The sequence below is a fragment of the Ipomoea triloba genome, chromosome 7 (assembly GCF_003576645.1).
Source record: "Ipomoea triloba cultivar NCNSP0323 chromosome 7, ASM357664v1".
Lineage (NCBI taxonomy): Eukaryota > Viridiplantae > Streptophyta > Magnoliopsida > Solanales > Convolvulaceae > Ipomoea > Ipomoea triloba.
The window spans coordinates 19,182,089-19,197,595 of record NC_044922.1 but is presented as its reverse complement, the minus strand read 5'-3'; the positions used below and the strand labels follow the sequence as shown (position 1 = coordinate 19,197,595).

The window sequence follows — 15,507 nt, the reverse complement described above, 5'->3', positions numbered from 1 at the left end:
CGAATTGGAAGTGTGCCGAGTTCAGAGAATGCTGAACTGGAAGTATGTCTTGTTGTGTCGAGTTCGGAGTATGCCGAACTGGAGGCGTGCCGAGTTATGCCGAGCTATGCTGAGTTCGGGGTATGCCGAACTGGAAGTAGGCCGAGTTCAGAGTATGCTGAACTGGACTTATGCCGAGTTGCGCAAAGTTCAGAGTATGCTGAACTGGAAGTATGCCGAGTTCAAAGTATGTTGAACTGGACTTAGGGGTAGAGTTGGACGTATGCCAAGTTCAAAGTATGTTGAACTGGACTTATGCCGAGTTAGACGTATGCGGAGTTCAAAGTATGTTGAACTGGACTTATGCCGAGTTGGACGTATGCCGAGTTTGGTACTCAAACGGCGTGCTTCTCAGTGCAGATATACTGCAGGCGTGCGCCCAGTGCAAATAATTACAAGTGCTCGATGCAAATAAATTGCAAGCGAGTCCTTCGTGCAAATAAATTGCAAGTGAGTCCCCCCGGTGCAAATAAATTGCAAGCGTATCCTCCCGGTGCAAATAATTGCAGGTCCTCAGTACAAATAAATTGCAAGCGAGTCCTTCGTGCAAATAAATTGCAGGCGTGCTCCTCCCGGTGAGATGCAGATCTTCAGAGCTTCAAAGTCTTCTAATCTTCAATGCCTTTAATCTTTAAAGTGAAGCCACTATTTATAGTGGTGGGGGAGTAGAGAAAATCTAACAAATCCCATCCTTTGAATTTAACAAGTACCTGGACATCATCATGCACTAGTACAAAATAGGTCATTCGCGTCTGTTGCAAAGTACAAAAGGCGTCTCTTTTACATCAGGTGCATATGAACTAGACGCTAATAGTATAGACTTTAGGCGTCTGTTGTTCACAGTTGCCTAATGTGGACTATAGGCGTCTGTTCCTTTTCAACAACAGACGCCTGTAGTTTAAAAATAATTTTGACGCCTAATCATTTTTTTTTTTATCAAGACTTTTTTTTAGATGATCTACCTGCTAGTCTGCTACATTTTCTTGTAACGATATTCAAGATATATAATCTAGTTTAATTATCTACAGTAATCAATTCAATAATAATATATTATAATTAAATTAACTAATAATCGTCAATAACCATCCATCAATAATATAATAATATTCAAAATACTACACAATATCCACAATACTTAAAATTCCCAACATTGTTGTTCTCACAAAGCTTCTTAACACCATAGTCTATTGTACTACCTACTATAACAATTTAGAGATGAAGAAGCATATTTAGATATTTACTTGCGATTTCTGTTAGCAAACTTGAAGTGTTTCTCACTTTCTCCACCAGTGCTTATGAGATGAACTGTATTTAAAATTGGATACAGAAATTGAAGCAAAAGCTGTAGAATCATAATCCATTCTTCAAACTGTTAATGGTCTACTGCAATTATTAATTTAAGAAAAAAAAAACTTTCACTCCGTCAAAATAATAAGAACAAAGAGCTCATTTTTGACAAATTTTAAACGACAAATTAATTCTCTCATTTAGTTCTTCTACACCTCAACAGATACACTACCAACAAAAGTCCATTAATTATGTTGTGTGTATATATAAACTAAAGCACTTAGATCTGTCAGTGCACGTGTGTGTATAAAGAAAGGAACCATAGCAGAAACTAAATAACACCAAATTCTAACTATGCCCCTAGTATTATAACCATGCTGCCTTGTATTAATCTCTGGTAGTGAGTTGCATAAAAAGGAATTGAATCCACAAATAGGAGTAAAATAGTGTAACACAATGCTTAGGATCTTCTTTATATGGACTGAACATATTAAGACAATGTAACACAACTCTTCAATATTTAACACTACCTCTGAAAAATTCTTATAAAAATGACTTCTAATGCTGAATCCAAGTCGAAATATTCAGAATCTGACTTTTATACATACATATACATGCATATAGAATCTGTGCTATGTATGTCCAAGTTCTAACCCATCATTGAAAAGTTGACAGATTCTTCATGTGCACCAGTTAGGCAGTTAATGAAATTAAAAAATAAAAATAAATAAAAACAACACACACAACACAAAAATAAACAAGTGGTGTATTCTACAGTCTCTACCCCTCAACTATCCATGATCAACTTCAAATATGTAATAAAGACAGACGATGGAATTTGAACCCAACAAAAAGAAACCACATGGACCCTAAATTTAAGTAAACAAGCAATAGAAATAGGAACCGAAAATTCAACATTTGAAGAGATTGATCATTATTTCCATTTAAAAATGCCTCTGCGGCCTGGGAAAAAATTAGTATGGATTCACAACTAAGACATAAAATGCAACAAAAATAAATAAGAGAAACAGTGCATGAGTGATCAGGTTAAAACTCACATTTTTAATCCAGCAAAGATCAACTAAAGCATCAAGTAGACCATCCAAGCTTATCATCTCATTACTAATCTGAAAGAAATAAATGAAAAAATAAAATAAAGTAGGCATTGTACTGAAAGTATGAAATAAAAAGGTTCTATGGTACAGAACTAAGTATCTTACTTGCTAAAATAATCAACTTATAAGAAATGACTCTAAGGATGTAGAATTTTTTTATCTTCTTTCCTTGGTGTAAATTCTTCAATTAGCTACTCTTTTGTTTAGATGAGAGGAATACCAATGAGATTGGAAGAACTAGGATCACAAACACGTGCTGAAATAGTCTGCAGGATACACATTTTGTATAGAATGTTAATGGACCTACACAGATACATATTTGGTAAATCAAATGATTGAATTGATTTTACATAAACTGCAGGCCAGGCAAGTAATACAAAGAACAGCATAGCACCATATTGTGACAGCAGAATATCAGGTAAGGAGTTTTAGATATTCAAAGTTCTATAAAACAAGAGCCTGATGAGTAATAGCATCAGCAAATATGCAGAGGCATCAGTAAACATATACCTTAATCAACACAGAATAAAGATGAGATACTTTTGCATTTCGAGAGAGATACATAGCTGGAAATTTTAACACCTAAATGAGATGCAATGGTGTCTAGAATTTAACAGCTAAATGACCAAGTAGTAAACAAAATACAGGCTTACAAAACCTAGAATCCTTCTACATAAAAACTAATAAATCAAAGGACACAAATTAATTGTGAAAAAAGTAATAATACCTGCATATTTATCTCATAACCATCATCAACAATGAGAGATGTTTTTAATCCAGATCTCAAAAACATCATCAGCAAGAAAATGCAGATAATCAATTAAGTAAACACAAAATCCAAATCTAATCAGATATAAAAGTGTTGCAATAGAGAGTGTCATACTTGGGCACAAAATGATCAAGGCATTGACCCTTATTTTCATAGTTCTAGCTTCTGTATCAGTGGAGCTGCAAGTACATAAGCCAACAACACCACTACACCAGATCTAAAAGCCTACAGAAAAAAAAAAAAAAAAAACATTCTGATATACGTATTATCAAACTCCAATATATATATATATATATATATATATATATATATATATATATATATAAACGTACCTCAACTCAGCACGCAAGAAAAGTCGCCGCCAAATGTCGCCTTTCTTCTTCGCCCTCAGCTGGAGATGAAGCCGCCGGACCTTCTTCTTCGCCGTCAGTTGGAGACGTCGCCGGCTTCCTTTTTCTTCGCCGTCAGCTGGAGACATCGCCGCCGCCGTTCTTCTTCGCACTCCGTCATCACCGCCGCACCGCTGCTCAAGCTGACACAAGTCGAAGCTACTCACTCCGGTCACCAAGGTTCACGCTGTCGTAGTAGCTGCTCTGCCCTCCCAGCTCGTAATCGCTGCTACCAAAGCCCGTCACCGCCACAGATCTCGCCAATGGTGTTTGGTTGTGAAGAGCTAAGCTAGGGTTTGGGTTGGCTGCGCTGTGCCAAATAAAATTGGTGTGAAGAAATATTTTGGTGTGTTCTATTTTTTTTGTTGTGCCAAATAAAGTTTTTTTTTTTAGGGCATAATAGTCAACTGTTCTCTTATTGTTCTCTTTGGAACAGTTACCGAAAGGGCCCGAATTTTCAAGATGTCACTATTTAGTATCTGTTATTTCGTGGAACAGATGCTAACTCTTGTTTACAAAATTACATAAACGCCACCGCGCGTTTATTGAAATCACTTTTCTGAAAAACAGATGCTAATAGTATAATTTTTTTTGTCAACTTTGTACTAGTGATGTCCAGTTCATGATTTTATAATTTTGAACTCATTTTATAATACCCACATCTTTCCATAAATTATGTGAACCACATGTACTTTGATGGGCCAAACCAAGTCCAAGCCCGTCAATTTGAGCAGCCCAATTGATAGTCTGGTCCAACTCAATTAAATATATTCCTTGAATTTGGGCCAACAGTTCAGCAACAATTACTTTAAATTAATTAATTAGGCCAACCAATTATTTATTAGGTCATTTAATCAACCCAATTAAATAAATATTAGCCCAATTTAATTAATTAAAGCAATTAATTTAATAATGAATTATCAGTCACGATCCAATAATATTATTTAAATTTTCAATGCTAACAGCTACCCCTGAATTATTAGTGGTGTAAATGTTGCTGCTCAATTTTCAAAAACAGTACATATATTGCCCTCCCGTACTAATTATTAGTGGTGTATATATTGCCCCTCAATTTTAAAAAACGGTACATATATTGCCCTCCCATACTGACAGAAGGGGCAATATTTACACCACGGGAGGGGCAATATATGTACCATTTTTAAAAATTGAAGGGCAATATTTACATCACTAATAATTCAAGAGTGACATTGATAATTGGCATATTATGGAGGGGCATAAATTACAATTTTCCCCCATAAAGTATGAGTTGCTTAATTGTCCAACATGAGACTATACAAGATGGAAGCTTATATTCGCCGCTCCAAACAGATAAGTTAAGTTCTTGCACACCATTTCTTGATAGAAAACGACACCACCGATCTAAATCAGACTGCTGCAGCTTAGGATCCATTGCATTAATGTGTAGAGCAAATTTCTTAATTGGTCCATCACGGAGCAAGAGAATATTATTTATTATGTTCACCAGAGCTATGACTTTATAAGCTTTGCCCTTTGATGAAACGCATTGGAAGAAGTTAGTATCAAACACAAGTCGCCCATGTCGCAACCAAACATGGTTCTAGTGAGTTGAGAACAAAGCAATTCTGGCAGCATCTTCGGTGGACAACAACTCCAAAATCCTTTCCTTAACATCTGCTGGCAGTTCACTTATTAAATCCCTTTTTCTGGTTTTGCTTCGAGGAAAAGTAGCCATTGGATAAAAAAAAAAAACAGTAATATACTACTCAATACCAAGAGACTATATATACATAGAGATTAGAGAACTTAATACCATGAGACAATTGAGATTCCCAGATAGCACTTGGAGGCGCACCCACTCCCTTTGGAATATGAAAACCTATACAACAAATACTTCTTTCTCAAACCGTATTTAGGGTGTGTTTGGTTCGCACATAGGAATTGGAATCGGTATCAGTATCAAATACTTTGTAAGGGTAATGAGTTTTGGTGAAAGTATTTTGCATGTTTGGTAGTAGGGTGGAATGAGAATGATTATTAATAGTTGGGGAAGAAAGGAGGAAGGGAAATGAAAACCTTCTTTAATAAAGGTATGGTTTTCAATTAATGGGGTACTCCAAACCCATAGTAGTATTCTAAAAACCTGTCAACCAAACAATAACAATCACTTTGATACTCATACCTTATACCAAAACCCGTCAACCAAACACACCCTTAATTTTGACTCTGGATTCACTCAAGGATTTAATCTTGTTGTTTTTTCCAAAAAGTTGAATACCCAACCGGTCCGACAAAACGACTGGGAGAATGTAAATCATGTGACATTTGCTCTTCACCTTTGTGACTAACTGAACTGTCCATGCGGGCAGGATTTAATCTTAAATGTAATAAGAACAGTTCTCAGTAATTAATAGCCAACCACACTGTTATCTACTATACTAATAAGAGCCAAAGAGAGTTAGGCCTAAAATGGGTAGAAAAAATGGCAGTCAAATTATTTAATCAAATGGATGGTTCAGATAAATTATTTAATCAAATAGATGGTTAAGATAATTCAGATTAATATTATTAATAGAGATTATCTAATTTAACCTTACTTTTATGATTATCCGTTAAGTTTTCCGTTAAATATTCTCTACTCCGTTAATATTCCGTTAACTTTTAACTTACCCATTAATTTCTATAAGAAAGGTCTTAGGTTCGAACCTCATCTCAATCAAATTTGACATAATTAAGTTTCTCACTCTATTTTACTCTTATTAAATTAAATAAATTAGTAGCTACAACAAAAAATGATACATATATATTTATTTAATTTAGAATTATGTGTCTACAATACCTTTATTTGAAAAATTATTCATTATAAAAAAATTAAATTAAATAAGAGAAATAATTTCATTAGTTATATATTTTCTTTATTTTCTCTCATGCAAAGATTATTTACATTCAAATTTATCAATTGATATTCATTACATTGTCCATATTTTTACAATATCTTGTAATTAAATATCAAAGTTATAGTACAAAATAATGTTATATATTTATTTACCAAGTATTTTATTACTACTATGAAAAAAAATTTAAAATAATTTGAATCTAATTATATTAACTACTTGGGATTGGTTGACAAAGAGAGTACTTAAATAATAACCCAACAAATTGAAGCGGAATCACTCTATTTTATTCTTATTGAATTAAATAAATTAGTAGTTACACCAAAAAATGATACATATGTATTTCTTTAATACCATGAAAAAAATAAAAAAGAATAGTTTGAAACCAATTATATTAACTACTTGGGGGATTTGTTGACAATGAAAGTACTCACATAACCTATTACCCAGCAAATTGAAGCGAGAAACCAGCTTTTAATATCTTTGGAATACATAATATTTTAAATTTTCAAATTTTTAGTAATTAATTTAATCTTTTTTCTTAAACTAGGGATTTCTTTATCCACAATAACTCATTCAACAATAATGGTTGAACCAAATGAACCCCAAGCAAAACACCTAAAGGAAAGTCCATAGCTTTTATATCATAATCTCATTGCATGACATTGTCATCTATGTTACCAACAATATCCGAATTGCAAATAACACACTATCAACAAAAAGGAAGAGAACAAATAGTAAAGATGAAGACAATGACAATGTTACTCAAAAGAGAATTAAGAACACTTAGAAAAATTCAAATTAAAAGTAGTATTTATTTAGACAATCATTTTTAGACTATCGATTTTACAAGGTTGCAAACATTTATTTTAGTAATAAGTAAAATGAATTTTCTATATTATCTTGGATTCAAATACTTTGAGTTAGATATTTAAATAAAAAAATTCGACATTCAATTATCCTTGTATAAACTTATCCTATATAATCTTGCATTGATATACTTTCCAATATTTATTTAAATATAAACATTTGGCATTAACTCATTCGCGCAATGCGCGTATAAAACTAGTATTAATATACAAAGTTATCATGTGCACAAACAAATTAAATCTTTGAGTGTTACCAATATAATCAAATCTTTATTTTATTTGAGTTTAAGCCAGGTTCTTAAGTTTAAGTCGCAAAACCTCTCATGTGTGGGCTGCGCCCATAAAATTGTAATCGGTGAAGACAAGACATTAAGTTGTGGTTTCCCGCAAATTATGCAGTGGACCCAGGTCCACCTTGCAAGGTCAAGGTGGACCAAGGTCCAATACGACGCCGTTTCACTATAATTTTATTTTCGAAAAAAAAAATTACTAAACATATAGCCCTGAAATGTGTGAATGTGGAGGTTTCAAATTGAAAATATGGAGTGTAGAATTTGTGAATGTAGAGTTATGAATGTGTGAATCTGTAGTTGAGTTAACAGAGTTCTAGCAGCCTTGAAATGTGTTAATGTGGAGGTTTCAAGTTGTGAATATGGAGTATAGAATTTGTGAATGTAGAGTTATGAGTGTGTGAATCTGTAGTAGAGTTAACAGAGTTCTAGCAACTTGTAGCCCTGTAATGTGTGAATGTGGAGTTCCCAAGTTGTGAATATGGAGTATAGGACTAGTGAATATAGTGTTTTTTGAATGTGTGAATGCATAACGGTGGTAATATAGTTACTAAACATATAGCCCTGTAATGTATGAATGTGGAGTATAGGGTCTGTGAATGTAGAGTTTGTGTTCTGTTGCGATGAGGAGCCGTTAACGCAGTTATTTTTCTTTTTTTTAAAAAAAAAATTGTGAAACGACGTCGTATTAGACACAGGTCCACCTTGCAAGGTGGACCTGGGTCCACGGCATAACTACTGGTGGTTTCCGTGATAGCACTAGAAATGCAATGAGCTAAGACTCCCTTGATGACTAGTGGGTGAATTACTTCACAGACATTTCTAGATTAGTGGTTTCTTTTTCTATCAAGAAATGACGTTGAGGACTAAACATACATCTTTTCAACAGTCAATATAATTAAACTGCCATTTTGTATTGTTTTGAGATCAGATGCGGATGTTGTGCCCAGGTGAAACATGTGGTGAGATGAGAACCATTCATCTTGTCAAAATCAACGTCTAGGATTAAAAAAAAATACGTTGGTAATTTGGTCATTTTCTATATTGGTCAAACTTAAGATCCGTAGTTTTTGTACTTAATGTGCGTCGTGTTTCTTTTTAAGGTGCGTGGTTTATGTGCTTAAGATGCGTCAGTTATTCAGTTGAGAATTTAATGTGCATTTTTTATTGAAAGTTAAGATGCGTCATTCAAAATCTCTAGGTGCGTCTTTCTATAGCTTAAGCTACATCCTTTTAACACTTAAGGTGCGTCATTTTAACATTTAAAGTGCGTCAGTTATAAACTTAAGTGCATAAGTTCTACGCTTAACTCGGCTTAAGGTGCGCCATTTTTATACTTAAGATGCATATTTGTAATACTTATGGTGTGTCATTCTTATAAACTGAAGGTGCGTGATGTTAAAACTTAAGGTGTGCCGTTTTTAGCCTTTGTTTCTTCCTTCTAGATTTGATCAATGGCTCAGATCTCACCACATGTTGTCACCTAGGACCTCCTCCGCACCTGATCTTGACTCGAATGGATGACCTGGACTAGTCCACAGGATACTCACCTAATGATAGACCCTTACCTGATCCGGAACATATATATTACTCCTCAAATGCGGCCGCGCCTTCCCGTGCGGTCGGTGCGGTTTACACCACTAGTGTTAACAAAATGCACCACTCAATGTACAAAATACACTACTCAATGTTAAGAAATATAATGCACAACACAAATATGCATCATTAGGTACGCACCCCTTAAAGAAGGAAAATCACGCACCTAAAAACAACCGCACAACCACACCGGAGAAGGCAAACCACACAAGAATATATATATATATATATATATATATATATATATATATGGCTAGATACAATATTAGCCCAGTGTTGCCGCCAAAGGCCCAAACCAAGTTTTCCAGTATTCTTCCAAACTCAAAAACATAGAGCCGTAGAGGTAAACAATAGGAAAGGCAAAGGGTTTCTGATACTTCTCCCCTAATCTCTTTTTCTTCCCAAATTTCATTCGTTTCCAAAACCTTCACTACACCAAAAAAGTTATTTAGTGGCGGTTAATTTGTTATTTAGAAGCGGTTCAAAACCGCCACTAAACTGTTTAGAGGTGGTTCCCCAACCGTGTCTAAATAGTGTGTCACGAAAGATTTAGAGGCGGTTTTAGACAAGTGTGGGAATTAATGGAAAACTTATTTAGCGACGGTTTTTAATGCATTTAGTGGCGGTTTTGTAACCGCCGCGAATAATCAATTATTTTTGTCTAGAGTTTAACGACACTTACATAATCACCACTAAATTATTTTATTTATTTTTACTTTTAATATTAGCAGCGGTTATATAACCGCCGCTAAATTAAGCTTTAGTTTTTAAATTATTTCTTATCTAATTGTAATGAAAGTTTTTGAACTGACATTGAAATTTTTCATTGTATTTTAATTTTAATTTTTATAATCCTCATCAAATTAAGGTTTTTTTTTTGTTTGTTTGTATATTTCTACATTCAAATTTGCATTGCAACCACAAACAAACTCTATATACACATTTAATTGGAAAGAAAATCAATTGTAACGAATATTTGTCAAATAATATCAAACAATATTCATGTACAACCAACCGTCTACATATTAATTGAACTGTATACATAACTGAAAAATATTTTAAATGAAAAATATAAAGCAATATAGTAGTTTATTCATCAATATGACGGTTTCATGCAAAAGGAATTTACATCATCACTAGACGATGAATATCATTTTTTACCCTCGATGAGAATTGATAGTCATGACTTTTTCTTGTAGTATTTTGAATCTTCGAGGACTCAAACACCTGAGGAGCTTGGAGAGCATGGCACTGGTGGCATGTATTGATTGAAAAGCTAATATCTTCATTTTTGCTTTCCTCTGAATATCTCATACAACCTTCAGCCTGTATACCTTACAACAGATAATATACTCTGCATTTCCTGTTTAAGTGTTTAAGTAGAAGAGAATGTGAATAACACAATGGATTTTGATAGGATTACATAATAGATGAAAATCATGAAATGTCTTTCCACAAATATGCGAAGGCATTTAAAGAAAATGAAAGGAACCTCTGTAGTTCAAGAGTTGTATACATAAACTTATCTTCACCTCATCCATAGACTGCCAAATTACCAAAACCAAGCATTCAAGAATCAGTCAACAACTTATGTAAAATCCAATGAAAAAACAATACTGCCATAACATAAGCCCATTAATTATATCCAGTATGAATTGATGAACAGATAATAGTATAGTATTCAAGGAATGAAAGGTGAATCCATAATGTAACTAAAACAGTTTGCATCTTGCACTATTTATAAAGCAAGGTTAGAGAATACATGGATTCTAAGAAAATAAAGTAGTCATATAAATTCTTTATGAACTGGAGAGAAGTTTCAAAATGAATAAGGAAAAATATTTAGGAGAGTAAAGGACAGGAAGATTACATACTTACAAATATTTAGGAGAGTAAAGGACAGGAAGATTACATACTTACCTATACCGAAGCAATATGGTCACAAGAACCTTCAGTAGGAGCTCTCATTCACATAAGAATATGCCAGCTGAAACAAGAAGACAATTATGTAATTTCAACTCAGGAAATTTCAGTTTTAACCTTCGGTAAATATTAAATCCTACCTTATATCAAACAATATGAAGTCTCATTTTCAAAAGCTATTACGGAGCAATATGAAGTGTGAGGCATTGCTTGAAGTTAAATGCTTATATGAAAAAAACTCACCCTTGGTATCATGTCTTCACTATATCCACCAGTCGTCTACAATTGAAAACAAGTCAGAGCCAATTTGTCAAGGCATCATATCCAACAAAGCTAACTTTTTTCTGTATTTTGATAGTGAGGATGATGATGCAACAAACTCATATAGTCATATGACAGTCAGATATAGAAGAAAATGAGGGAAAAGTCTAATGTAGTGATCTGTCTATACACTAATTATATGCTTACAGCAACAACATTAACAAGAGAAGTTTTTCCAGCATTTTGCAAGCCTATCATAACCGTATTGATCAAGCCTAAAATTAGAAAAAAAATGTGAACAAATAAATACTAACCGTATGGACCAAGCCTAAAATTAGAAACAAAAATACTCAGCAAAAAAGACTGGTCAATTAGCAAACAATTAGTATCTTTGGTCAAGCGATATTTTGACCACCTCAAGGGCATGTGGAAGTTTTAGGGCATAGAGAGAGAGACATAAGGGTTGAACCTCCAAATGCTAAAAGGTAAGTAGAAGATAGCCCAAACCATTCTTTACAAATCATATATTGTTTCTTGGTAAGAATAGGTATGCAGAATCATACTCATATTAGCTATTTTATGCTCCAATAAGGCAAAAACGATAAGTGATATCTATGCAGGAGATGGAATGTATGTCTGACTCACTAGTGCTGCTATCATTCATTCCATCCAATGATACATTATCTAGGAGCTTGTTTTTCTCCAAGGCTAAATTACTCAGAAATTTAAGAATGAAGTTCTAACCTTGCCTTTCAAAAATCCAACTAATTTTCCCTTTATGCTTACCTTGCCTTTCAAAAATCCAACTAATTTTCCCTTTATGCTTATATGAAAATTGTCAAAAGTGTTTCTAGTGTTTGTGTATATCTATAAAATGACCTCAATAAAATTGAGGAGGTTTTCCCCAGTTAAAATATCTTAAGTGCACACCTGAGCATCAAAGCCAGACATTAAGAAACATGTATCCTAATAATTTCTTATTTCAATACAAAACAATCTGGCAGAAGGGATAAAATGCCAAAAAGGAGGGAATATCATATGATGATATCAAAATGAATATGCAACATAACCATTAGGTTCCACACTAGCCAAAAGATTCCTCTCTTAAACATGGTTTGATATACCACAGGCACAAAAGCAAACACATAGCCTGCAATTTCTGTTTGTCTTTCATCCCTAATAGCCTTGCCATTGAAGACAATTACAAATATTTCTTAATACCAAAATAAAATCCACTATTATTTTTTGAATAAATAAAAAAAATCTAAATATGGTCATTCAAATAAACCAACAACTTCATATCCATAAATCAAATAGCAATTCTACGTAAAACTATACTTTCACCACAAATAAAAAAAAATGCAATTCAAGAAAATTAATTTTTTCACCGATCTTTTTTTTAAAGAAATAGAACAGGACATCGCAGCACAGATCCTACAGCATGGAACAGTACCTACAAGCTGCTAAAAGCATGTCATCATGAACGCGAACTGTGCCAGACATCACATAAGTTAGAATAATACAAGCAAAATAAAAAACTAATACCTTTCTAGATTTGCAGCGACAAATGGCCAGTGAACAACGAGGAGAGCAGCTATGGAAGCAATTAGGAGATGAATAGCTTCTGCGAACTGTCGCGAGTGGTGTCGCCGACGGTGATGGCGCCACCGTCACTGTCTTCCTCTCGGCGGCTCCTGTATTGCCGATCGCCGATCGCCGATCGCCGATCTAATTCTAGATATCCATGCTAAAAGCTTTCGAAAAATCCTCCTTGCTCTTCGATTGCTTCCTTTGCTTGGGGTTTTGTCCGCCATGGTTTCGAGGGTTGTCCTGCTCGGCTTCCTTTACAACTTTACATAAATTCATCACCTGTCATTTTTGTTTTAAGAACTTCTAATTAATATAAATAAATAATTTTATTGATTTTTAGCGACGGTTACCACAAACGCCGCTAAAATACACATTTATTTAATTAAGTTTTAGCAGCGATTCTTTTAACCGCAGCTAAAATACATATTATATTAAAAAAAAAATAATGTTTCCTAAGTTTAATACAAAATTAGTGGCGGTTTGTATAACCGTCGCAAAATACTCATTTAGCGGCATGGCGGTTTGTATAACCGTCGCAAAATACTCATTTAGCGGCAGTTGTATATAACCGCCTCTAAATATGTGTCGCTAAAAAACTAATTTGTTGTAGTGCTTGTTGGCTGAATTGGAATCGAAATCAAAATCAAGCGATTTTAACTTGTGTTTCCAGTTTAGGCGAGCTGTAGTGGAAGAAATTTGGAAGCAGATGCAAGAAGGGATGTGATTAGTGAATTGCCAGCAGATGTGAAGGACTTGATTTTGGAGCGCTTGCCCACTCACGACGCTGCAACAACTGCTCTGCTCTCAACTCATTGGAGGGATGCTTGGCTGCAGCTTGGGCGGCTTGTGTTCGATCTTCAATTCTTTTCAAGCGTCCGGAAAATCAATCTAAGGTTACGATCAAATAGCTTTCGTTAAAATAATAACATACATTCTCTTGCAACGTGTTCGACCGGTTAAGAAGTTTACTATTGACCTTAGCTTCTTCGATAAAAAGATTGAGCAGTCCGATTTAGATCAGTGGTATCTTCTTCTATCAAGAAATGGCCTTGAGGAACTTCACATCTCTCATGCCATTCATTTGGAACATCATTATAAGCTGCCATTTTGTATAGTCTTGTGCCCGACAATCAAGCAGTTGAGATTCGACTGTTTGGGTTTTGATTGCCCAATAAATGCTCCTTCTAATTTTCCCTGTTTCAGTTCATTATCTTTCTTTTGTGTTGATTTTAATGATAATGCTAATGGAATTGTGTTTACACTTCCTAATCTTGAGAAGCTGGATTTCCGTTATTGTCAACGGATCTATAATTTGGATTTCCGTTATTGTCAACGGATCTGTAATTTTAAGATCAACGCTCCAAAACTTGAAAGCTTGTCTATTACCTGTTCTATGTTTGGGCTTGAATCCACTTGGTTTGCACTTCATTTGAAAACCATTAAGGTTCTTTGCTTGGATATCATCTTGTTGTTGGTGAGAATCTCTCTTCCTTCATTTAGTATTGACAAATTAAATATTCTTTTCTTTCTGGTTTGTTAGAGTTCTTTTCATATAATTTTTTTTTTTTCAAAATAAGTGGGAAGAAGTTGGTGAAGTAGCCTCCTTCCCAACTGTAATAAATCTGCAAGTAATCAAACTTTCTTTCAAGTTTGCCAAAGAAAAGCAGCTCAAGGGTCTTTTGCAGTTGCTTCAAAAATCGCCTAACCTATGTGAACTGGACATTAAACTGCCAAAAGCACTGGACATTGAACTGGTTAAAGTAGTAAGTTTTACCTATATGGCAGTCATGTTTTTTGTTTTCTTTATTTGTACATGTTTTTTATTTATTTTATTTGTTGTTGAGTTGTAGACACGTTCAAAAGATGACGTAGGAGCTCCTTCAAGACTTTCGATGGATCTAGACAGATGCATTATTAATCAAGATCTAAAAATGCTTAAAACAATCAAGATTGAACACTTTAGTGGATGCGAACTTGAAATGTTCTTTGTGAAAATGTTGCTCTCAAAATCCCCTATACTAGAGAGAGTTGTTCTTACGAAATCTTTTTATACAAAAAAGGCTCTAAAGTGATCAAGATCCTAAGGGAGTTGCTGTGCTCCCCTCGTGCATCTCCAAAGGCACAAATTGTCATCAATGGCGAAGTTTGTGTGCCTTTTTCACGTTGGTCATCTCCGAAGGCTTTGGTTATTTAAAAATTTTGGCATTATTCTTCTTTATCTCAAAAAGTTCTAATTTGTTACCCTTGTTACTTGATAAGGGAAATTAGAAACTTTTAGGATAGTGTGCTTTCACATGCCTGAAGATTATGATCAAGCTTTAATTTCCCTTGTTTTTCTCGTTCTAGATTCCTTCTACCAGACCAGATTGTTCATTTTTCCTAACATACACCAGACAATTGCATTATTAATCAGAATCTAAATTTGCTTAAAACAATCAAGATTGAAAGTTTCTATGGATCCACGGCTAAAATACTTTTTGTGAAAATACTGCTCGTAAAACTCCCT

At 34.2% G+C, this 15,507-nt stretch overlaps 2 long non-coding RNA genes across 7 annotated transcripts; both read right to left on the bottom strand.

Annotated features, from left to right (window-relative positions):
* Nucleotides 1-1,074: 1,074 nt before the first annotated feature.
* On the bottom strand, nt 1,075-4,002 carry LOC116024631. 5 transcript variants are annotated; one of them, XR_004099509.1, is made up of 4 exons: nt 3,543-4,002; nt 3,325-3,435; nt 2,385-3,223; nt 1,075-1,419 (listed from the first exon to the last, which is right to left on the bottom strand). It is a non-coding gene; the product is annotated as an uncharacterized LOC116024631 (long non-coding RNA). The 5 variants fall into 5 exon arrangements; XR_004099506.1 differs by having other exon boundaries at nt 2,385-2,453; nt 2,547-3,435; nt 3,543-4,001; XR_004099508.1 differs by having other exon boundaries at nt 2,385-2,744; nt 3,169-3,435; nt 3,543-4,000.
* Nucleotides 4,003-10,190: 6,188 nt separating this feature from the next.
* Nucleotides 10,191-13,266, bottom strand: LOC116025034. Of its 2 annotated transcripts, none has more exons than XR_004099581.1 (5): nt 12,198-13,266; nt 11,394-12,155; nt 11,148-11,214; nt 10,720-10,771; nt 10,191-10,590 (listed from the first exon to the last, which is right to left on the bottom strand). It is a non-coding gene; the product is annotated as an uncharacterized LOC116025034 (long non-coding RNA). The 2 variants fall into 2 exon arrangements; XR_004099580.1 differs by having other exon boundaries at nt 11,394-11,429; nt 12,957-13,266.
* Between the last annotated feature and the right edge of the window lie 2,241 nt (nt 13,267-15,507).